At 39.0% G+C, this 23756-nt stretch overlaps 1 protein-coding gene and 1 long non-coding RNA gene across 7 annotated transcripts in view; one reads left to right on the top strand and one right to left on the bottom strand.

The window, feature by feature from the left end:
• Positions 1-23756, bottom strand: part of LOC110835800 (protein prickle) — a 386112-nt gene that overhangs the window by 96454 nt on the left and 265902 nt on the right. Inside the window, exon 1 of one of the 6 annotated variants that reach the window (XM_087358038.1) lies at positions 2976-2993. The exons of the other annotated variants lie outside the window; for them this stretch is intronic. The gene's annotated coding sequence lies outside the window, so the exon portion shown is untranslated. Of the gene's footprint in view, positions 1-2975; positions 2994-23756 lie in introns of those variants that run through there. 6 annotated transcript variants of the gene reach the window in all.
• Positions 20132-22314, top strand: LOC110835768 (uncharacterized). The gene is made up of 3 exons (XR_002545018.2): positions 20132-20607; positions 21194-21296; positions 22228-22314. It is a non-coding gene; the product is annotated as an uncharacterized LOC110835768 (long non-coding RNA).

Raw genomic sequence — 23756 nt, 5'->3', positions numbered from 1 at the left:
CTGACACCGACTCTTACAACTAAAGAACAAGGAGTTGCTCTTTATGTCAGCCATTAAATCGAGGGTTCATCGAGGTGTCCATTGTACACAGAAGGCAATAGTTGTTAAGTACTTTGTCACCAAGGAGCATCCATATTTCGTCATCTGCTCGGTGACTTGAGTAAACACACAAGTGTAGTCATTGAACACATTGGACATAAGGTTGAAGTGTGATACGTGACGCGCATAAAAATGGTCGACTGAATTTTCTGACACATTTGGTACGTCGTAAAAATGGAAATCACCATGCAAGCTTATGAGTAAATTCCTCCGGTATAACAACAAAAACAATAATAATAACAATAATTTATTAGTGTCTGCTTGTCGTAGGCGCTTTGCTGACAAATACCCTCTGAACAGAATTTAACTGAACGGTATAATTGCAACAGAACCCATAAGTTAAACACAACTAATACCAGATCCTGTCACTGGCCTATGTCCTATCCTTAAAACTTAGTCTATTTCCCGTACATTCATTAGGCCCATATTTTCATTCGTCCATCTCCTTCTCGGTCGTATTATTTATTATTATTCTTTAATAGTGTCTAACTACCATAGGTTGGCAGGCACTGTAAAGAAGGAATTGAATTTAATCATCACTATTATAATGATCATCTTTTACCACACCTAGCGTCGGTTCTGTTTCAAGAAAGTGATCCGGTCATCCGGTTAGTGTTGACGGTCAAATCGGTCTGTACTTACAGCTGAATATATTTATAACATAAGAATATTTTATTTTTACTTAAAAGGAAGGAATGGATCATTTTACTGTATAACGTTTAAGTAAGGCTGATATAAAACAGATCGGAATGGACAGGGCATGAGATACGAATGAGGGAAAGGTATAAGCATTTTGGTTTCAGAACTTCATAAAACGTCCACCAAGGCAACCGAGACGTAGATAATTTAAGATAATATACTAACGAGGAATTGGTTAATTTATAAAGGTAAGCAATGCCGTTAAGATAGAAAGGTGAAGATGGAATGACGAGAAATATGTGCAGAATTTTGGTAGGAAACCTAATTGGAAAGCGGCTACTTTGAAAACAGAGAAAAACATAGGACGATTACATTAAGATGATATCCAAGGAGACAGGTATGAAAACGGGACGTGGATTGAACTGCAAAGGCAGGAATTGGTAATGACAGTGTTCAAACTTGGTATTCTAATACCTACGTACTTAGCGAGCGAATAAATTAATATTCGTCTCCCTTGTCAGTTACAACTGTCGACTTGCTGGGCTACTTCATAATATAATCACCATTACCATACACAATTCTTTGTAGTGCACAAATGCAACATAAAATAGCCCAAATATTAAAAACTGTAAGCTTCTAGCTACAAGACGTTGAAAACTCATCACATGAAAAACGAGTCACGATGGACTTCAGAGAGAGATTATCTGCAATGCGAACATCATGCAACCGAGGGACAATACAACAAAATAACTTGCAACATGAAGCTCTTTGCCTTGTTTTTTTACATCAGTCTGGACAGGAAGACGCTTACATACCACACTAGCAAATGCACTCGAAAGTATTCCGAAACATCACGAGTTTACACAGACATAACGATCAGCAAGACACATGAAGACGCACAGACAACCGAGAAGAGTAGATAGCCGCCAGATTGTGTGTCATTCTTAAGCAGCTGGTCCAGGTTAATTCTGTTAGTCTACCGACGTCTAAAAGGGTCGAAAGCTGCCATGGGACCAAGTTTGAGTTAGTTGAGTCCACTTCGCTTCATGAAACAATGTTTTCCCTTCACTAGGCCTTTCAAGTGTCGGATTTCCAAACTGCTTCCTCAGAAACACGAACACACGAATATTTCTTTTATAAACATTTATCGTGTTAATGGGTCTTATGCGTGTGGTCCAAACTAGTCGGTCCTGTTTTCATAATTCCATCGATTCTAAGTAATCGATAGCAAAAGAAAGTATCCTCATTTTGCAACTACGTCCATTCCCCTATTAGTTAATGTCTCTAAGGAAAAAATATTTTAACGACGCACTGCGATACACGATGAATTGTGGAAAACGCTGAAGTAGCAACTCAGCGAATATTTGGTTGTAGTTAATTACAAATTTAGAACAACTTATGTGGTAGCATAACTGCTTTCGTAATAATCTGTAAAACGAAATCTCCAAATCTTCCCTCAACTATTCTATTTTGTTTCAAACCTGTATTATAAACTGGTATTGATTTGGTGTTACTTAAATGGAAAGAAAATGAAGATGACTGTCCATTGTGATGATGCGGAGTGCAGTCTCGTAACAACTGACAGACGTTTCAGAAATGTCCACTGTTTCCATCACCAAGGCGATGATGAAGGCATTAAGTACCTCAGAAACGTCGGTAAATTTCTACCAGGCCACACGGCGCAACGTCCCAAAAGACAATCATCTTCAAACACGCGGCCGTGAGAACCTGAAACGTGACAGAGACAAAAGGATTGCGCAGAACTTCGTGGGACAGGCGCATTTCTAAAGTTACTTAATTGTAACCTAGTCCCCGTATATCGAAAGACATTTCCATATTTTTCTCTGAAAAAGGGGGAAGAAAAGACAAACTCAGCAAGAAGAGAAGAGATTACTAAAGTAAATGTAAAGATTCCATTTCATTTGGCGGCTAGGATTAAAAAATATTGGAGTCCAAATTTTTGAAAATTAAAATGTTAGCGTCTGATGAGCTGGTGCAACACAGTTCACAATGCTGTATAATGTCGTGCCTATGCAGGAGCCAAGAATCCGAAGTAGCACGCTTCTGACCGTAGGCAGCACGGCTTGCCGTTTTTGTTTCAACTGTATGTCAGCCTAAAATGGTCCAGGTTGATTATACCTACTACCACAACTGGTTTTCCACCAAACGCAATTAATATTCTGCTAAAATAAGTGACATGAAATTATATACGGGTAGAAATATCTAATTGAGCTCACCGCTTCTTTGTTTCTTCTCTCACGTGTCACCAGGATGACGTCAGTTGCTAACAGAGAAAACACCTACCTGCAACAAAAAGAAGACAACCATAAGTGTTATGAATCTGCCTACCCTTTGCATACAACATGGCGTACTCCCACATGAATGACAAGATATTTAAACGGACCATATAAATTACTACTGAAATCATTTTTCAAGTATTCTGGGAATAGCACCATGCTAAAACCATAGATATTACCGACGTTTCGGAGGATGCTGCTGGGTATTTATTTAGGGTTGAAGAGGTTTCTAATAAATTACTGTAAGTCTAATACAAACCAAACTTGATTACAAAATGGATTCGAGAAGCACACGCATTTTCCGCATGTGTACTTTGTGAGTGTGCAAACACGAATTAACTTTTTGTGTTTGTAGCAGATGCAAATCTGTCACTGCACATGCGACACTGCAGAAAAGAAGACATTATTTCCCCTTGCATTTCGTTACATACACAGAACAACGAGAAATGTGTAAATAAGAGCTTTACATGCGTATCAGTTCTACATTTTTGTTTGTGGAACAGTTTAATAAAGACAAAATTCAAATGAGTTTCATGTAATGACTGTAGGAATTATATTGAACAAATACGGCAATTTACAGATTGAAAAGAAGATAGGCAGACAGAAAACGTTGCTTTTACGCACTCTAAGCAAAGAATACATAACATCTCAATCTCCTAAATAAGATATAAAGTAGGCAAAAGTAAACAAATTAAGTCTACTTGATAGGAAATGAGAATTAAACTGGCTTCAAAGTTAAAATGATAATGCCACCCTCCAGATGTTTCACTTCTGTACACATGTGTGAGAAAGACGAAGGATGGGGTTAATGTCTGGCAGTCAGTTGGACTGAGCACAAGGAATCCATCATCCTATTTCACTTGTTACTGTGGTAAATATTCAAGGGGTCAGGGGTCCCCTAGTCCTGTCTGTTAGCGTCTGGTCCCAGCATCAAACGCAAACTTACACTGTAAAGTTTTAGTCTTGGCATTCCAGGAATATTCCAATGATCCAGCAGATACCGCACACAGAGCGAAATTCCGAACATTACACATGCCCGTGCTTTATTTAGTGAAGGTTTATTTAATTAAAATCCTCATTTCTTGCAAAGAACTAGATTTCGTTTTTAAGGTGCATTCTTCCATTAAAGGTCACAGATAGTCGATGTAATAAATATGAGAACACAGAGGTAATGAAAAATTCAAAGAATCTGGATTCGAAGGGTCGTCGCCTTAAAAAATAATAAAAAAATACGTCCTGCTTAACAACGCACTTCTTTAGTTTCTTAGTTAATGTAAACCGAAGAGAGACAATACGGAAGAAAAGTTGCTGTTTGTATTGCAAGTAGATTCATCAGAGATGTAACTTTGGCGAGAAAATAATATTTTAAGACTACGAGTCCTACGTGTGTATGTTAGTGTCACCTTGAAACTTTAATCTAAGTGGCTGAATGATAAGAAACTTTGTTGGAATACCTGCGAACTGACGTAATCTGCTGGTGATAAAGTAAGGTTATTTTCCGGACTGGTTTTCGAAAGGAAATACGCCTATATACTTCAACTACAAAATCTACGGTGCATAATCCAGTTATATTTTCACTCTACCTAAACATGTATGAAAGGAATTCCCAGTGCTGTATTTCTGCCGAGATATTACAATTTAACTTTTGGGCTATCTCTGTTATGAAAAGTACACTATTGATTTCTATGCACTTTATCTGAGAACGCATTCAAGAATTTTGTGTTTGAGTTTTATGGAACTTGAAAGTAAGATCTGAATGCCTGTCTTTCTGCGTGAATGGGAGATTATTTTTCATGCTACTTTCCTTAAAGAAAATCAGACTCCTTATACCACGAATGTTATGTACATATCTGCGGATCTCATTAAGAATTCTTGTGGCTTTATTTCCACGTCCGTATTCGCTAGGGCAGACGAAAAACTTTTCTAAAGTTGTGCTCTCGAGTTCGACCTCTTTCAAAATACGGAGCCTGTCTGCCTGACACATCGCTTGCAAGTATTAACGAGTTTTAAAACCCAACGGTCTATTCAAAGATGTTAGGAATGTCTGCACAGCCTTTAATACGTTTAACCGTATCAGCCTAAGGGACCCCCTACATGTGCCCCACGTCTGAACGTCTGGATATGTTGTGACTGCCGATGACAAATCACAATTATGTGATTAATGACTGTACGATTCTGGTGACAAAGGAGGATAAGGGTGACAAGTTGGGCGGTAAAAGTTGAACGCATCAGGGAACCAACACTAGAATACAAAATGCGGTTAATATCTTACACCTGAAGGACATAGGCATGCATAGGAGAATAATATCCGACAGTGCGTCTATGTGTTGTAAGATTTGAGGTTTTCACAGCGGTGAGTATGAAGATTTCCGTCTTCTGGGTTGTGGCGCCGTGTAGTCTGGTCGTTGTTAACCAACGTTTCAGAGGTCATACTGCCTCCGTCATCAGGGCGATGAATATATCCGTCTATGTGTTGTTTATTGTTGACAAGAACAGGGAACAATACGAAAGCATCACTTTGTAACGGGTTCTGTTGTGAATTTTCTCGCTTCAGTCGATTGTTTCCCACGAAAAAAGCAAAGAGTGACGCTCAAACAGGTTCATTCGCCTACATTTTACTGCTGAGATCCATCTTTGTGGCATGAAGCACCTCTCATTATGGGTTGGGCGCACACAACAAATTTCCATCTCAATTGCAAGAGGACGGTAATTACGATCCAGTCCTCCGCCTTGTGTTTTAAAACAATTACATATTCCCTTCTTTTCAACTTTCTTTCGTGTTTTTCCTTGGGGAAACTAGACTAAGAGTTGTGGAAAGAAAAACGCACAGGCCTATAGAATTATTTGTTTACTGATTGTTATATAATATACACACAAACAAATACATAAAATTATTATACCTTATACAATTATCCTTCTGGAAAATGACCACTGGTCAGATCAAGAAGGAGATAGGAGGATAACATCAAGATGGTTTTTAGGGAGGTGAGCTGCGAGGATGGCAAATGGATGGATTTGACTCAGGATCGTGGCCGGTGGCGGGCTTTGGTGTCGTCGTTGTTGAACCTGCGGGGTTCTGCTACCAGGGAGTGAGTTATACAATTATCTTCATAATATTACTTAAAACAACCCAACCAAAATATCTGTCTTTAGTCTTTGTTCTTGTCTTCTCCGCATGCCATTTCACTAAAAATAACCACAATCGACGTAAAAATCTCTCTGACACTTTAAGGCCAAAGCGTGAACGGTCTATAACTTTTATATTTATTACAAAAGACATAACGTACAGAAACTACGTGTTTAATAAGTCATGTAACATTCACTGGAAGATCTAAAACCTTTATACGAAACATTATTCGATGTGAGGAAACTTCAACAATACAATTATTCTACAGTACAGTACTCCAGACGGCAATATACATTTATACTCGTCGGTACCTACTTAAGTCATCAGATCCAGGCCAGTAGCGTGAACATATTTTTTTAAATCTCTATAAAAAGAAATTCTTGGACTATCTGTTGTCAGATCGACAAATATTTATGTACAATTACAGCTGAGATTAGCAAATCTAAACTCGTAATGTCATATATTTTTAAAACATAGCGATACGTGCGTTTCATACGGGGGGAACAGTCTCATCTTACGTTCCTCATCTTATCATTTTAAGTTCAACAGAAAGGCAAAGAAAACCTCGAAAACACACGATAGATTTTGAGGAAAACCACAAACCCCTGGTTTTCGGGGCCGAGATTGTTTTGTGTGTTCTCAAAACTATCTCCCTCATTAGCTCAACACTTTTCTGCTTAAAACTATATTATCAATATTCAGCAAGATATCGAATGATCCAGCCAGACCAATATGTGAACAGAGTGGAAGCCCTAAGGGGCCTAGAAGTCACTAGGACATTTTGATGTTACTAAATGTTTTCTGTGCTGAAAGGTTAGTGGTGGCTTAGCCAGTGACCTGACTAGGTATGGACTGAAGAAAGCCACGTAAATCTCACTTTATGCACTCAGTGACACAGCCGAGAGAGAATATGTGTCAAGACGTATTAGGGCTCGGCCCGTGAAAAGAAAGAGACTGCAATAAACATGAAAGGAAAAGAAAGGAAAGGATAAGGAGAGAGAAAAAAAAGAAGTAAAGACATAAAAGAAGCTTCATATTTGCACCTCACGGTATAGGACGACTTTTATTATCCAACACGAAAGACGCTGAAAATATCTTCGTATCCCCGTTGTGCCTTCGAGACTGGCTGTTAACAGTTTGACGAAGATCGTGTCTCGCTTTACGTTACGTTCATCAAACACTCCATTCCGAACATGCATCAATTTGTTACATCCGCCAATAACGTTTCTTTCTGCCCAGATACGGACGCGAAAGACGGACGTCAAACAACACTGAGTCGCACACCATTTAAATGGGAAAGGGAGTTAAAAGATGCTGTACCATTAACCAAGGGGCTATTATGGTACATTTCAAATGCGGACATAAACAAGTGTTTATTTGTAGGACAAGAGATAGAACTTTAATGGTCAGTACGTGATAATACAAACAGTCTACGAAGAGAAATAGTCTGTGAGTTTTCTTTTAAATTCTTTTGCACTGCGCCTGAAGGCCACAATACTCTGTGACATACCGATGTAATAATATTAAATCTCAGTAACATATTGTTTTAAGCTGTATTAAATTTAACTGAAGTATATTAGGGTCTAAATGCCACGAATCACCGTGTAACTATTACAAGTAAACATTTTTTTTTCCTCACTGTTATCCGCCTTTCTCCTTTACAATCATAAAAGCATATTCACAATTTGGCAGCGCTGCGGTACTTTCATATAATGATTTGGGTGAAGAAATGTAGATGGCTGCAGGTTAGGACAATAATTGCACTGGCATGGGCAGATGGTTTCGTTTTTTCAACTACAATTTCTGGAAAGGAAAATTATAACTCTGCGCAGGATTGCCGGTAAGGCTTGGGGCTCCCAAACGTGGTTATGGTGGTATTACGTAACAAACATAAAAGAATGAAAACAAAGCTATATTCGTATTCCTGCGTCAAACCATAAACACTGTGCATGAATCTACGACGTTTTATTTGTCCCTAAGGATATTCCATATCGGGGCGGATTTACAGTGTATCTGCATTCGATTAGTCTTCTAGTCATACAAATGGGCCTTAAAACTCCTGATATATGTCTTTATTTCTAGCCAACAGAAGCCATTTTTAGTATTGCTGTGAGCCAAGTTCTGTAGGATTTATTAGTCTCTGTTAAACGAAGTGTGTTTGCAATATTATTGGCATTCGTAAAAAGTCTGAAGCAAAGGTTCAGTTTTTTTATTGGATTATATTAAAATTAGCTTCTACAGAATTTAATTTCGACGGGATGCTTTGAAATATTAGCGAAGGTAAAATTAATTACACCGTATCACAAAAACACTACACGTTTGGCATAATATGTTTCATTTCATCGATAGCATTATCGGAAATACAACGTATATATTGTCCTTAACATTTAAAAATGAAGAAGGGGAGTATGGACTGATGAGTCCAAAAACTGCCCTCTAATCATGGCATGGTACTAAGCAAATACATTTTCAAACCCTTGACGGAATCTAATTATTTTGTTGTGTAATTCCGATATAAGAATAATCAGCTGTATCCATGTCCAAAATATGAATCTGTGGATTAGACTTCAGAGGCTAACGCTTTCCTCTAATGGTGAATTTGGTATTAGTGGTGTTAAATTTTCAGGTTCTAATAGCAGCCAAATAGTTGTCAGTACAGCAGTTACAAAAAACGACTTAACAATTCAAATATGCCGAGCTCCTGTTCAATCTCCTTGCAACAAACTTCCCGTGTTTGAGAAATACTTCAACCCACGAATACAAAAATTACAATAATTTATTTACAAATCTTATCATGCGTTTACCGCAAACAAAGTGTTATTATTACCGTACGCTTGCAGGTTTGAACTTTGCTTTAGCGACTCAAGGACTGCTCCCAGCTGAACAGACTGGTGTTCCTCTAAATACAGGTGATGAGTCTTAATATGGCGCCGTGCTATTGGACATTTCGACGGATTTTCAGCTACATGACCGGCTCAGAATTGGTTATTAATTATTATAATCGTGATTATATGCTTCTCATTCTTGCGTTTGTAGCCCTGGAATATAACACCAGCCAGCTACTTAGGTGTACAAGATCCACTTGTCACGCACTTTGAGCGAAACTTTGTAGAAAAACCGTCCAAGGCAATAAGACAACCAGGGCCTAACAGAATAAGAAGTAAATTAAAATTGGCTTTGTCAGATTCGTTATTCTGTTATGTATCGACGATGTATCAACTAATAAGTCTTGTTGAGTTGATGTGCCGTCACTTGATTCTCAAGATATTTAGTGACGGTGTTTCAAACGCGAAGGTTACGCACAGCATGAGATAAACTGACGACCATGAAAGGCGGATATAAGGATTTAATAGGAATCGCCCATGGTCTATCTGAAGACAACAAACTTGAATTCATCTGGAGACATTGAGGTAAACGATCCAAATATTACCTCGCCCATGAATCGGACAGGGTGCTTAACGAATACGAATAATAGGGCAGTAAAACTACACGACCCTAACCTGCTGTCTGATGCAGCGCCGAAACCTCCGTTTGGTCTCTCGGCTACTGCGGCCTCTGAACTTACTCTGTTACAAATGAGTACTCCTATGCTTCATGACGACTCCCACCCTGACAAACAAGTCGTCGCCAAATCGCTGTGTACCTCGAGATTTAAATAACCGTGTAGGAAGAACATGGATACGAGACATGACTTCTCCCAGTGGGAGGCTCTTTAATGGGTGGGGACATTTTCTACAATTTATCGTTATTATTTCACACCTCAGATTTGAGAATCAAACGAATAGGAAACGGGCGCATGAGATATAAAAACGATGGCTGTCTGATGGGTTGTCGCGCCGTGTAGTCTGGCAGCAAGGACCTCTGAGACGTCGGTAAAGTTGTACCAGACTAGATATCCAAATTTAAGTCTGTATGTATGAGACAAACAAATACACCTACCTAACAATCCTGCTGGAGACATTCTTCCCTGAAATGTCTGCAGTTGAACTTCATGTGAGGGACAAATAATGAAGACATGACACCAGCAGAAGGAATCAGAAACAAATAATAAACCACAGCATGTGTAACGATCGCTACACTTACTGTAACCGGGAGGCAACTTCCATCGCCCACCGCAGCAGCCACGTCTTTTCTCGTGCTACCAGGTGCTCAAAAAATGACTTCACTGTTTGAAATTCAGAAAATTTTCAGAAGACACGAAATTATCTAGAAGAAAATTAAATATATGTTCCTTTAATCAGTATTTGTTACGATGCATCGACTATTCAGTTTACCTACAGTCGAGTGGAAGAATGCGAACGACAAACCAGGAAGGAAGTGAGGACAGAAAGCTGTCGTCTTATATGTAGACGACGAAACCTTCGACACTGATGTGTTTTTATTACAGCAACTTGTGTTGCAAGATGTAACTCAGTAATCTATACACATATAACGTAACGGCGTGATACAAGTTAATTATTTTGTAATTGGAAATTCACGCAGAGAGAATGTAAATCCGTTTCTAAAACCCTCACATCATCGAGCACTGCAAACTGTACAGTGAAGCAAGCTACTTGTTATTCAAACCTTCTTCTCAACCTTGTTGTGAATGTGTTTATCATGCACCGTGTTGCAATGCAAGAAAATTACCTCACAACACAGACAATCGTGAACAAAATGGCGTGATCTCTTCCGCGTAATGGAATGTACGCGGAAGACGAACCAGCCTATAGTACTGCAAACATATCATGCACATCCATACAAAGTTGAGGCTTCAAATGGCGTTCACGCATCTGTTTCTTAAAGGTGGGCTCCTTTCATTTCATAAAGGCTTAAACCGTGAATACTTTCAAACCCAGAGCATGCGCATGACCGTTCACAATGTATTTATGCAATCAGTTTCACATACCTACTTCCAATGGACCATTAGTTATCGCCACCAAACAGAAAGGAAAATGAAGATTTCGCGCGGCAGCCATGTCTGGTTTAACGTCCAGAAAAGTGGTGAGTTTCAGGTTCTCACGTCTGAAAATATAAGATGTTTCTGTTTGTGGGAAGTTGCGACGTGTAATCTGGTGGAAGTTCACCGACGTTCCAGAGGTGCGTGCTGCCTACATAATCACGGAGAAGACATTTTTAAATTTAAAAGCAACGTGACAATAAGAAAATAACGAAGAACATCTCCCATTCTTCCGGACTTTCTTGAGAAAAAAATTACCAACTGATACGCTTATGCCAATGAAGATTCTCGAATAAGTATGTGCAAATATGTGTTACAGAAACGCACTAACATGTGAGTCACACTTTTCCTGGTGATGTGTGTATCACGCAAAGGCAAGCAGGCACTGCAAGCGACCGAAAGTTCAGGTTTTGCAGCCGAGAAGCAAAGGAAATATCAAAAAGTGAAACTCATACTATAATGTCACTGCCTCCTTAACCCCATCTGTTGTATCCCAGAGACATGACACAGGAAGTTCGTGTAGCTAATGGGTCTTCCGGCGTTCTCGCGCTGGTCGGCCTCTAGGTAGTTTTTATTATTTCGCCAACAAAAGAAGTTCTAAACAAAGAAATGAAAACGTCTGCAGGGTTGCGAGTTTTCAGTATTTCAAAACTTACTTGTTAAATGATCTTTAAACTATATACTTCGTTCAGACTGCGAGATACTGCACCATGGAGTATTACAGGCCTTCAAGCAGAGCTGCCTACAGACAGTGGTTGCAGTGCAATACTTAAGGAGGTAGCTGGAAAGATCATTTGGAGCATAAATGTACACAGGTTTGTCAATTCGCCGTTTATACGCTGATGTCGCGTTTATTATCGTGACAGTAGATTTTTACGAAGTGGGAACAATTCGTTTTGACACAACATGTCACTGTGTTCCCTTCTTTGCAATAAATGAAACAAAGAGGAAATTATGCCCTTTGTAGCGTTTTAGCAGCCATTTAAGAGTACTTCTTTTCGAGTACTTTTCTGTTCTCGTGGTAGAAAACCGTCAGAACTCTCGGAGCACAGCCCCCATCGAATAACCAAAATGACGTAGTTACGTCAACTGTGGAAACGGTGACCAATCTGAAAAATACTATTTATCTACATTTTTTGCTCCAAATGATCTCCCAGATAATCTCCTTAAGTATTATACTAGAACTTTGAATCACTCTGTATTCAAAACGTGGACTCTGAGATTACAGGGGCTAACAACAAAATTTGAACTAAGATAAATATGAAGATTTCTGTCTTCTGGGTTGTTGCGCTGTGGTGTCTGGTCGATGTTTACCAACGTTTCAGAGGTCATACTGCCTCCGTCATCAGGGCGATGAAGATTTCTGTCTTCTGGGTTGTTGCGCTGTGTAGTCTGGTCGATGTTAACCAACGTTTCAGAGGTCATACTGCCTCCGTCATCAGGGCGATGAGTATGAAGATTTCTGTCTTCTGGGTTGTTGCGCTGTGTAGTCTGGTCGATGTTAACCAACGTTTCAGAGGTCATACTGCCTCCGTCATCAGGGCGATGAGTATGAAGATTTCCGTCTTCTGGGTTGTTGCGCTGTGTAGTCTGGTCGATGTTAACCAACGTTTCAGAGGTCATACTGCCTCCGTCATCAGGGCGATGAGTATGAAGATTTCTGTCTTCTGGGTTATTGCGCTGTGTAGTCTGGTCGATGTTAACCAACGTTTCAGAGGTCATACTGCCTCCGTCATCAGGGCGATGAGTATGAAGATTTCTGTCTTCTGGGTTGTTGGGCCGTGTAGTCTGGTCGATGTTAACCAACGTATCAGAGGTCATACTGCCTCCGTCATCAGGGCGATGGAACGTTGGTAAACATCGACCAGACTACACAGCGCAACAACCCAGAAGACAGATACTCACCGCCGTGAAAACCTCAAATCTTACATATGATAAATATGTTTAGAAAGAAATTAAAACACCGATTACTGAAGTGTCGTCCAAACTCAGTACGTCATCTTAAAGTCCAGAAACTGATATAGGCGTCAAACGTAAAGAAAGAAGGCAGATAGAAGTCACATCAATTTACTGGATACTGGGAACGACCCGTTCTTCAAGTGCCTGAGCACTGCGGGTGCCAACTTTTCGTTGGCTTCGATCTATAGACATTCGGTAAGACTCCTTGGACGAGGGATCGGCCCGTCGCGAGGCCTCTACCTGTACACAGGACAGCACAACACAGAAAAACGCGGGCAAACATCCATGGGTTGAGTGGGATTCGAACCCACGGTCCCAGTGACCAAGCAGCACAAGGTCCGCGCCTCAGACCGCGCGGCCACTGCGGACCCCCCACATCAATTTTTACAACGAAATTCAATTTTAAACTTTTTTCTCATATAAAAGAGAAGCCTGGAAGCAGAACTTAAATCTCTCGTTCCACACTGCATTAATGAACTATCCCTTCGTTGTTTGGCGGGAAATAAATGGGAGATTGTTAAGTTGGTAGCACCTTCACTTTTTTGGAAGCGCTCATCTTTAATTACAGCAACCCCTGCACCTTAATTCAAATCTCGTTCCATAAAATATTTCAGATGGGAGAATATCCCTGTTACGTAAAGCCTACACTGATTACAATAGAGAATGAATGAAAACGGAAACGAAATGTAGAGTAGGGGAATCTTTTAAAACCTAATCTTCAAAAGTGTTTAAAAATGCAGCAATGTAGGTACATCCCTGTCTGACTTAATTAAAGTGTTTATTAAGAGCGTATTCCAGTCTTTAAACATTCAACAGGCTTGGAATTACTAGCTTGCGGAAAAAAAGGACAATGATAAACAGGCACAGGAAATAAATAAGTACGAGCATTGGTTATTCTTCAGAAAGCACGGCGCTGAATTTGATTATTTATGAGTTGAGTGGAAGAGTGACACAAGTGCAATAAATGGGTACCTAAATCTCACAGACCTTTCTCTCAAATGCGTTTTACTTACACATTAAATTCGACTGATTAATAAATAAAATGCAGTAGCAGACTGATAAAAATACTAATCTACCAACGACTCCACGACTAGCATCTTAAGGCATTAAGGCTTAACTGAACTAACAGTGTAGTGTTCATTCAAAGTTGACTGTCACTTCACTAAGTCAAGAAATACATTTTAAGAGTCAGAAGGGTCATTACCGTGTTTAGAGGAAAGAACAGAAATGAGACTACGTGAACTGACATAATTTTCTTGATTTAGGGTTGGCTGCTGTGGAATAAAACAGAAAAGTGTGTTAGCTGTTTTCCAATACCACAGAGCTAGTTAGTTCACAACGCACATTATGCATATAGGGGCAGGGTAATGAGACAACAGCTGTAGATCCATTACTTAACTTGAGAGAAGTCAGTTCCCGCAAGAAGTGCGCGTGATGTGTTGTTACCCGTCAGGGAAGGAAGAGGTCAGTCTGCCTGCCACCTGCTGTACCCGGCTCCCACGCCAGGCTTACAGCGGCGAGACCGTTACCTTGGGGTAAGTCTGGCCAATATGACACAAGAGAACACTGAAGTTCTGACAGACACAAACGCAAAGACGGTCTGTGATGGCGAATGGAAAAATCCTTCACCTTCCGGGAAGCGAATTCCAGCCGTTCAGTCCGAATCCAGCCACGTGAGACATCCCGGCCCATACTTATGGCCACGAAATTCGCTTTCGTTTATTATGGACATTATCTCGTAGATAAGTCATGGAAATCTATAAGCAACATAAAATGCTCACCTTATTTCCTTCTTATTACCTTATTATCTAGTATTTATCAGAAGCAGCTACTGACAAGTCAGTACGTTACAAATAAATAAATATTATATCACAGTTAAACATAGGCTGAACGTTTAAAATAATGGACTGAATATAATAGGAAGGAAGGGTAAATTTATGAAGGATGAGACGGAGATGATTGACGTCGGAACAAAGTTAACAGGCTAGCATAACTTAGATTGGATAAGTAAATACAAACGTAAGAATGGCGAATTAAAAATAACCGAAGTCCACTGAGCAGCGTCATTGAGAGGACGGAAATCGCTCAGACTGTCAAGAAATTCCACTCCATTCGTGGAACACGAAGGTTCATCATCGTGTTCACACGACCCCACCACTGGTCCATAATATGAGCCAGATGAATCTATTCCGCTTGTAATTACAAGCAGAGATACAGACGATGGTACACAGGTAACAGACACTTTCATGCTGAGACGCATATATATTTGCTTGCAACTGAGTAAGTATCTGTTCTAAGCATTTTATATACCCCGAGATAAAAGTGTTACCTCATTGCTGTCATTTCCAGTATCGTCACTGGTCCCCAAAATCAAATTTAACTTTCAGCGCCGTCCAGATTCGAGAATTTCTCAGGCACAGACGTGAGGCTAATAGCCTAAATTTCAGGCGGTAGGAGCAATGCTACAAGACAGAAATTATAGAGTTCAAATCAAATTTAAGCTCTCTCTCCCTCTCTCCCCCTCCTCCTGTTCTGGGCCACCCAACACAAAACGCGGTGGGGGGAGGGGTGGTAATTTCGTCAGTAAATCTCCCATGTAGCACCTGCTCGTTACTGCTGCACAGACACAAAAGCGGTCTTCTTGAAAGGCAGAAGAAATGTGTTACATCTTGAGATTGTAGCAAACCGCTGTGTCATTTAGGTTAGAAGCTGCATTTCTAATTTAAAACCTATGAGATCCAAGTGGGTGGGCAGTCTGGTTGCCAGCCATGTGACACCGAGCTCTCTGACGTTCACTCACGTTGTCGGTGGAGGAAGACGTTAATGACTTCATAAGGCTCACCCTCATTTTCAGTAACTAACCAAGAAAGTCTTTAAATAAAATTACTGACAAGCGACAGGAAGACCAGAGTTCGATCCGAGGCAGGGACAGGATCGATTCCCTTCGCCAATACGCCCACGCCTGCGTTCAGTATTGGGGGGGGGGGGGAAGCAGAGAGGGTATTTCCTGGACGGCCAGGGTGCGAAGCTAGCAACTCGTCCATAGCAAAAGTGAAGAATGCGTGGAGCATTCCTCCACTTCGCCTCAGATGGCGCGGAGCTTTGGCGCATTCATAATACTTTTACGTTTTACGATTCATGCACTATGAGTACTGGATGGTTTTTTTGCCGACGGCAAAGCAGAGGCGTGGAGGCGATCACTTACTTACTTACTTCCTGCTGATACTGTACTTCAGACCTGGTTCAATTTTCTCAAACGATTAAAATCTGAATGCTCAGAAGCCGCAATTGCCGGGGACATTAACACTCTTTCCCGAAAGTCTGAAGGACACAGACAACGGTCACTGACGAACTGCACTCTCAGCAAACCTGCTTTCAGAATATCACGAACACTTACATAAATGATTCTTAAACCACCCTCCTCTTACACATAAATGACGCTGTTATTCATAAGTTACCTGATGCAAATTCATTTCCTCCACACCTGATAACAAGGATGGGAAACAGCTGACAAATTTGTAACTGAAAACTTGAAGAATAAAACAAAGAGAAAATTTTCGACAAGGAATCTTCCCGCCTTTTTGCTGTGTACATCAAGATTAAAATGTACATGAGTTCCACCTGTTGTTTTATGAGTGTAAATGAGGTGTATCACTATAAGAGAAAAACACAGGCTCAGGATGTTTTAAAACAGGGTGTTGAGAATATTTGGATGGAGACAATTACACATTCAGAAGACTTCGTGGCAGAAAAGAGCAGATGGAAAGATAAACGCTTAAGAAGAAGTAAGTTTTACATTTAACTCCTTCCGTGATACGCACGGGGCGTATCTGGTTTAGATTTATTTGGTATATAAAATAAACAGTGAAATAAATATTTTCCGCCTACTCTCAAATAACTATAGTTACGTATTTGTGGCTTTTAAATAATAAAATATACGTAACCATGGAAATATTTTCAAAACAAAAAAGGTCTCTTTAAATGAAGCATTAAGGTGGCTAAGACGATACTTGGGTATGGAGTGTTTAAAGATCTTTGCTCTAAGCCAACCACCTGAAACGGTAAAGGAAATGCAAACATTCCTTGTATTTCTGAAGAACCTGGATTCGTCTGAGTAGGCTTTGAGCTCCGTAGAAGTTTTCAAAGTACGTTTCTGTGTTTGAAACCAGATGCGCATGACTGCGCTAGACAACGTTCTAGTCCATCTGTGATTTATGATACAAACTTTGCATACGTGAAAAAAAATGTGTTTTCAAAACCGCACAGCTTCATGCCACGTACAGACAACTGCAGTGTCTTGGTTAGCAAACATAATTTTATTCTGAGAGGAGGAGGGTTATAACTCGAGACCGACTACATTCTGTAGTTTCTTTATCATTCGTGTGGAAAGACTGGACAGAAGGCAGGGCAGGTAAGACGTTTCGTTTTCCTGTAGTGATTTAACTAAAAACTAAAGTATGTTTATTCAGGAATCGATAAGCTAAGTGCTGGGTCCGAGATGAAACCCAAAATTTCAGACTGAAGTTGTGAAAATGTGCTGTTTAGTCAGGGCTATTGCAGCTGTCAGAAATGAATCACATTAAAGGTAAAGACGTCCCTGTGACTAAGGAACATGAGGTATGGTCTGAGTGGAGGTAAAGCTCCATGTATTCTCAACTACGGCACTGGGAGGAGGTGAGTGACAGCTTCCAGACTCGGCCGCACTAATCCCTCGGAAGAGTCTCCAGTACAAACTGAGTCAGCCGAGCATCGAACCGGATCTGGTGAAGAAAAGAAGATCTTCACCGATTCCGGAAATGTAACGCCTTACACCCAACCCGCAGGCAGCCACTTTAAGAACCGAGTTATTTATGACATAAAATTATAATGTACCAAGATATAATGGCCTGTTTTGGAACAATTTTCACACCAAGTTTCATGAAAATCCGTTGAGTTGTTAGAAAATAATTTGGCCAAAATTAGTTCAGTGTTTAAAAGTATGTGCACACAATTATGCTTACCAGATACGCACATTTGATCCCTAAGCAATGAACAGAGTAAACCTTTACTTCAAAACGCCGTGGAAGAGATGAACAGAATAACAGGAGATATTTGCGTTTAGCTTCAGGATGAGGCGCCAAAGAATACGAAGTCTGCAACATCTGCAATACACTAGCACTGCAGTTATGTTTAAAAAGACCGTAAACCTTCGCTAGAAGTAAAACAACTTAGCAATAAAAAGCAGGAATTATTTATTCTCGACTTCTTACGATTGGGTGGAAACTAAAACATGGTCGTTGGTAAATAAACTTTATGAAATGCAACGAGTTTTAAACATTCCTACAAATCTTGGTTTTGTTCTCTTTTTAATATTACAAGGCACTAGATAACTTTGCAGTTTTAACATTAGTTGATTGAGAAGTCGGATAATACCTTCGCTGTAAAGCTTCAGAACGACGAAACTATCTTCACTCTGGTCGTAAAGAGCAAGAATTATATGAACGGTGTTAAAGAACTTCTAGTGGTCATGTTCAGCAAGGGCTGGAGGCAATTTGCTATGAATTGTGTGTAATTCAGATGTAGAAAACGATCCAAACGTCAGTTACCAGTTTCCTACAAGCATGCAGAAAGTAATAACGGAATTACACTACAGTTTATGACATATCGATTCTTCGTTCACTAATTTACTACGCGATTTTTTTGCACAAATTGCACAAAGAGAACGCATACAACAGTAGTCGTGTCTCCAACTACTAAAACGGATTTTGATTATTGGAAGTCTACACAAAAACACGAAACACCTAAATAGCATTTAAAAATGCAGTTCCCGCCACAAAGAAAACAATGCGTCTCAATTTCAAAGATAAACTGCTTAATACTGTGAGAGGAACTGTTACTGCTATTCTAAGAATCCTAAGAACCTCATAAATGCAAGAGATCTGTGTAGGTAGAGTTAATGCATTTTTTAAAAATACGTGGTACATACAAGTTGCCACTGTGCTTTGAAGAGTTAAATGGTCGAACAGTGATGAACAGAGGAAGATGGAACGAACGAAGTGGGGAATTCACAATGCGTGAAGCCTGTTGGAAGAAACCAGAATATGATACATTTCCGAAGTATTTGCGATGACTCGTTTCACCTCAAGGACTACCCGCCTGTCAGACTAGGAATTCTACTTCACTCCATACCTACTTCGGAGGAATTCCTTTTAAGAGCAGGGCTAAGAAAGGAATGTCAAAGAAAAAACCTCACAAAGAAGAAAAAAACAAATTAAAATACGGATGACGTTTAATATGTTGCTTTATTACAATTAAAGGTGTGGTTATTCATATTCTAAACGAAGTCTGAAAAGTAATTAGTTCTAAAAACACGGGCAATAAATCAGTGCGTTTATTATTTTCTAATGTCTTGATACAGTGCATATGACTGAATTCCTTATGGGTGCAAAAATAAGTACAAACTTTGTATTTGTAGGATAGCTATGAAGGTGTTTTGCACGCCCCTAGAAGTCGGTTTTTTATTGCGAAGATTAATAATACGCTGAAACATTTTCATATTTTAATGTTTCGTTTTGGGAAAAATATTAAGATTAGTAACATAAAAGCAAGGAGTTCATTGCCATGCTGAAAGACTATAAACATTTATACTAATATTCTGTAAATTATTTCATTTGTTTGAATATTTTACGACATTTTATTATCTTCCAGAATCCAATCACGTCACCACGTCACGTGGCGTCACATCAGATACACTCAAATAATTATTAATGATCGAGAGAGAAAATGCTACAGGTGAAGGCAGAGGTCCATTATAATATAAGATCCATGACATGTCCACCTTCATCGATAGAACACTATTACTCGCCATTTTCACAAATTAAATATAAGTAAAAACATAATTGGAGAGATTTACTAATATTTTACAGAATAAAATTATTTAAAACGTGTTAATAAAAGAAAAATTTCAAGCGCACAGATTAGGATTAATATTGTGATTCGGTTGTTGAGTAATAAACAATTAATTATTTAATTGATTAATTAATTTTACTGTAGAGAATGCTCCTTGGGCAGTCGATTGTTACTCAGTTCGTCAAAACATGGAACCTGAACACAAAATTCCGATACTGGACTCTTAAACCTATTTAATTTAATAAGCTAAATGTCTTTGCAACATAAAAGTCCTGGTAATATAAGTCGCGAAACACTTAAAAGGGAAGTGATAAATCCGTAACTCTACCCACAGATGAAACCAAACTTCACGACGTAATAGTTAGATAAAGGAAACTTGCAATTCCTGACATCTACGGTTCGAATTTCGATCAGGAGATCGAAGATGTCAGTTTTTAGTTGTTTTGCTAAATCCGCGATAAAAAGTTATGGGACAGAATCGAAACATAATATCAGACTACCTCCTTTCATACCATTCACAATCATCCAGCAATCTGACTGTATATTGCCTGTGCAGCTGACAAACCAAAGCAAGAAACAAATACACAGCAGACAAACAAGTAGCTACAGGAGGTGAAGGAAACTTGGAAGTCGACCAACAAAGTGGAGCGGATTACAAAGTATGAAACATGGCCTCACCTTTTCGCCATCGGCGGCTCAAATTAACATTCTTTCAAGACTACAAATAAAATCATTATGCACGTCACAGTAAACGTCCCTTCAGGACAAATACCTCGACTGGCAATAAGAAGAATATGCATATAGTGTTCTTCTATTTGATGCATCTACGAACGACTCCTCTTTCTTATTTTTGTTATTATAATTTTCAGCCTCATTTTAATATAGGACGATATCCGAAGTTCGATCATAGCTACTTATTCGATTCGAAAAAATGCTTGTGGCAGGAATGCTACACATAGAACTCAAAGCACGATTTGTTGATATTCACGGATGTCAGAAAGTGAATCTGAATAGTCTTAAATTTCACTGCGAGATATCACAAGTAAACTGGGGCCTTGGTTTGTCTGTGTTAGACTGGTGGGGCGAAGCACAAAAACTAGGATCAGCCTAAATGTTTCAGTCACCAATGCGAGTTCTAATGCGGATTCCACGAAAACCACTCTTGTTTTACTAGAAGATGTGACAATTAAAGTACAAAGATTCACAGGATGTTTCATTTATGTTTTTTATTTGTGGCTTATTTAGCGCGGATTTCATCAGCTCAGACTCTACAACGTCAAACAGCAGTGTGATTAATGAAAAATGCTCTGGAAAAGATGTGGAAAGAGTAGCACCAACCTAATTTCAGGTAAGATTCCAGAATTTAGCTAGAGGGACTGAGGAAAGCCACGAAATACCTCAATTAGGAGAACTAGTATTCACACCAAGATTTGAACCATAGACCTCCGAATATGAACTAGGAGTGCTAACCATTTTTATAGTGACTGTTTGTGTCATGATTTTTATTTCCGTTTATTTGGCACTTGATGTAATCAGAAACATTCCGCTGTACTACATTATTTCTATGCTAGGACTTATTTATGTTGGTGTTTAAATAATTTTCTTCTACAAATTGCTTTTAGATGCATATTTCAATTGTATCCTTTCTAAATATTGTTTTCAGTTATGTATATAGTATTTTAAATCATTGTTGGTGGCTATGTACAACTGTTTTCTGCTACAGATCATATTCAACAATCAAATCCACATAATCGATTTCAATTATTTTTCTGCCCCACACACTGTTCCGCGCTTTATTCCAATTGCTTTTATTCTAAGCATTTTTTCCAAAGTGCATTTTATTTTGTTTTATTATAATATAATTTTTTTTCTGTGAATATCGGCTGTTATTCTACTACATATGTTTCAAATGTTTGTCTTCAAAGTTTGTTTACCGCTGCGAATTTAATTTTATCTTTTTCCTACAAACTGTTTTTGGTTGTGTGACGTAAATGCATTTTTTTTTTTTTTTTTTTTTTTTACAATTTTGCTTGTTTACTTTCCATTCTGAAATCACTTTCCCTCTTCACGTAAAAAACACTTCTTCATTCAACATTTCACCTACAACGCGGAACAGACCGAGCTTAACAGCAACGCACAAAACAAATACGAAATTCAGAATGTATTAATTTGCAAACAAGTTGACAATTCTCTTTTGTCTGACGTAATACGAACAAATACTCGTGTGTTGTCACATACAGAATCCAAAATTTACATAGAACCTATTTTTTTTTTACCAGACATGACACAATAGTTTTAAAACATTCCTTGGACACAAATAATAAGGAAGACACGTAAAACACTACGTGAAGTGTTTTAAAGAAGTGCCAAGAGATAGCTACTATATAAAAACAAATGAGAACAGCCTGAAAACAAATATAGCGGACAGAAACGCATACAAAGTTACAAAGACCGACCGCTCCGCTGTACATACCGAGAATCGCAACTCAGAACCGTCTTTCCCATGTAACTTAAACAAACTCAAGCAACACGTAAAAAGACAAGTAAGTTCACACAGATGAGTTCATACATCTATAAACTTAACTATCTTTAATATACATTTGAAGTGGAATTTGATGTAAATATTAAACTCATCAGGGTCACAATAATTTGCTCTGTCGTTTAGTTTGTTCAAACTATCGTACAAATAATGATACAATGGCTGTGTTAACAATAAATTAAACTAGTTGTTAAATTTTATTTCTATTTAACAGTACTTTGGTAAAGGTTAACATGTGTATATAAAATCATAATTTTTCAACACGTACACAGAATTAACTCAGTATGAAGGCCACGACACATAGGGTCACTACAAAAAGTATTAATAATCCCCAGTATTGCAGCCGTGGTAATAGGGTAGAAGGAAAGCGATACACATTTAGAGATTCCGACAGATTAGAAACTCTGATTTAGGAAATTCCTTTACTGCAAAAGGAGGACAGTGGGGTGTAATACGGTTCTCATGATTTCATGTCTTAAATTTGCCTGCGTGTATAGGCTTAAGGAGTTTGATAAATGGTAACAATTTTAACTCCTTCGTGTTACAGAATCCAAAATGCATCCCTGTCATCCTACAGGCCCGAAAATGGACCACACAGAATCTAATTGTGTTTAAATCCTCACGAACTTGGCATGTCGTTGCATGTTATTCTCCTAACCGCTCTCGTATCAAATCATTTCTTACTAGGAAGTCTTGTTTAAAGAATAACGCAAATATTATTACAATACTAACTTTCAGTAAATCGCCAGTACTAGCTCTGAGGATGGTAACGCAGATAATTTCCGAAACGTCGGGAAAGAAGTAGTTGAAAGCGTGCAGACTGAGTTCGTCTAGCTCTAGTTCTTGTCCTAGAAGCTAACAGGCGAGACATTTCCTGACTAGCTGGAACCATCAGATTCTCTAGAGGGATTTTCCCCATGGAGTTTCCTGGAGTATAAGGACTGGAGACTTTTCTGGTCTGGTGGAAACGTTTATCAACGTTTCAGATGTGATTGATCTAATGAAATAAATATATGTTTATGAGTCCAGTACAAACCGATCGACAACTCTACTTACTACATCTACACTTAATATTACGCTCGCCATTGCAAAGTATGCGCCTGCAAACCTAAATTTAAACCCTCAGAACATCAAATCAGGATGCAGAATATATGAACCTGTCCTTGAACATGATTCATGTGATGCAGCATACTCCGAAGAAAATCAGATTTTGCCACACGCATTTATGATCAGCAAAGCAAACACCCTTCTGTAAGAGCATTAGGAGAA

The sequence above is a fragment of the Zootermopsis nevadensis genome, unplaced genomic scaffold (genome assembly GCF_977971745.1).
Source record: "Zootermopsis nevadensis isolate Lab colony 2312 unplaced genomic scaffold, Znev_1.0 Znev_ptg000029l, whole genome shotgun sequence".
NCBI classification, from domain to species: Eukaryota; Metazoa; Arthropoda; class Insecta; order Blattodea; family Termopsidae; genus Zootermopsis; species Zootermopsis nevadensis.
The sequence above is the reverse complement of the archived record's forward strand: the minus strand, read 5'-3'. Positions and strand labels throughout refer to the sequence as shown.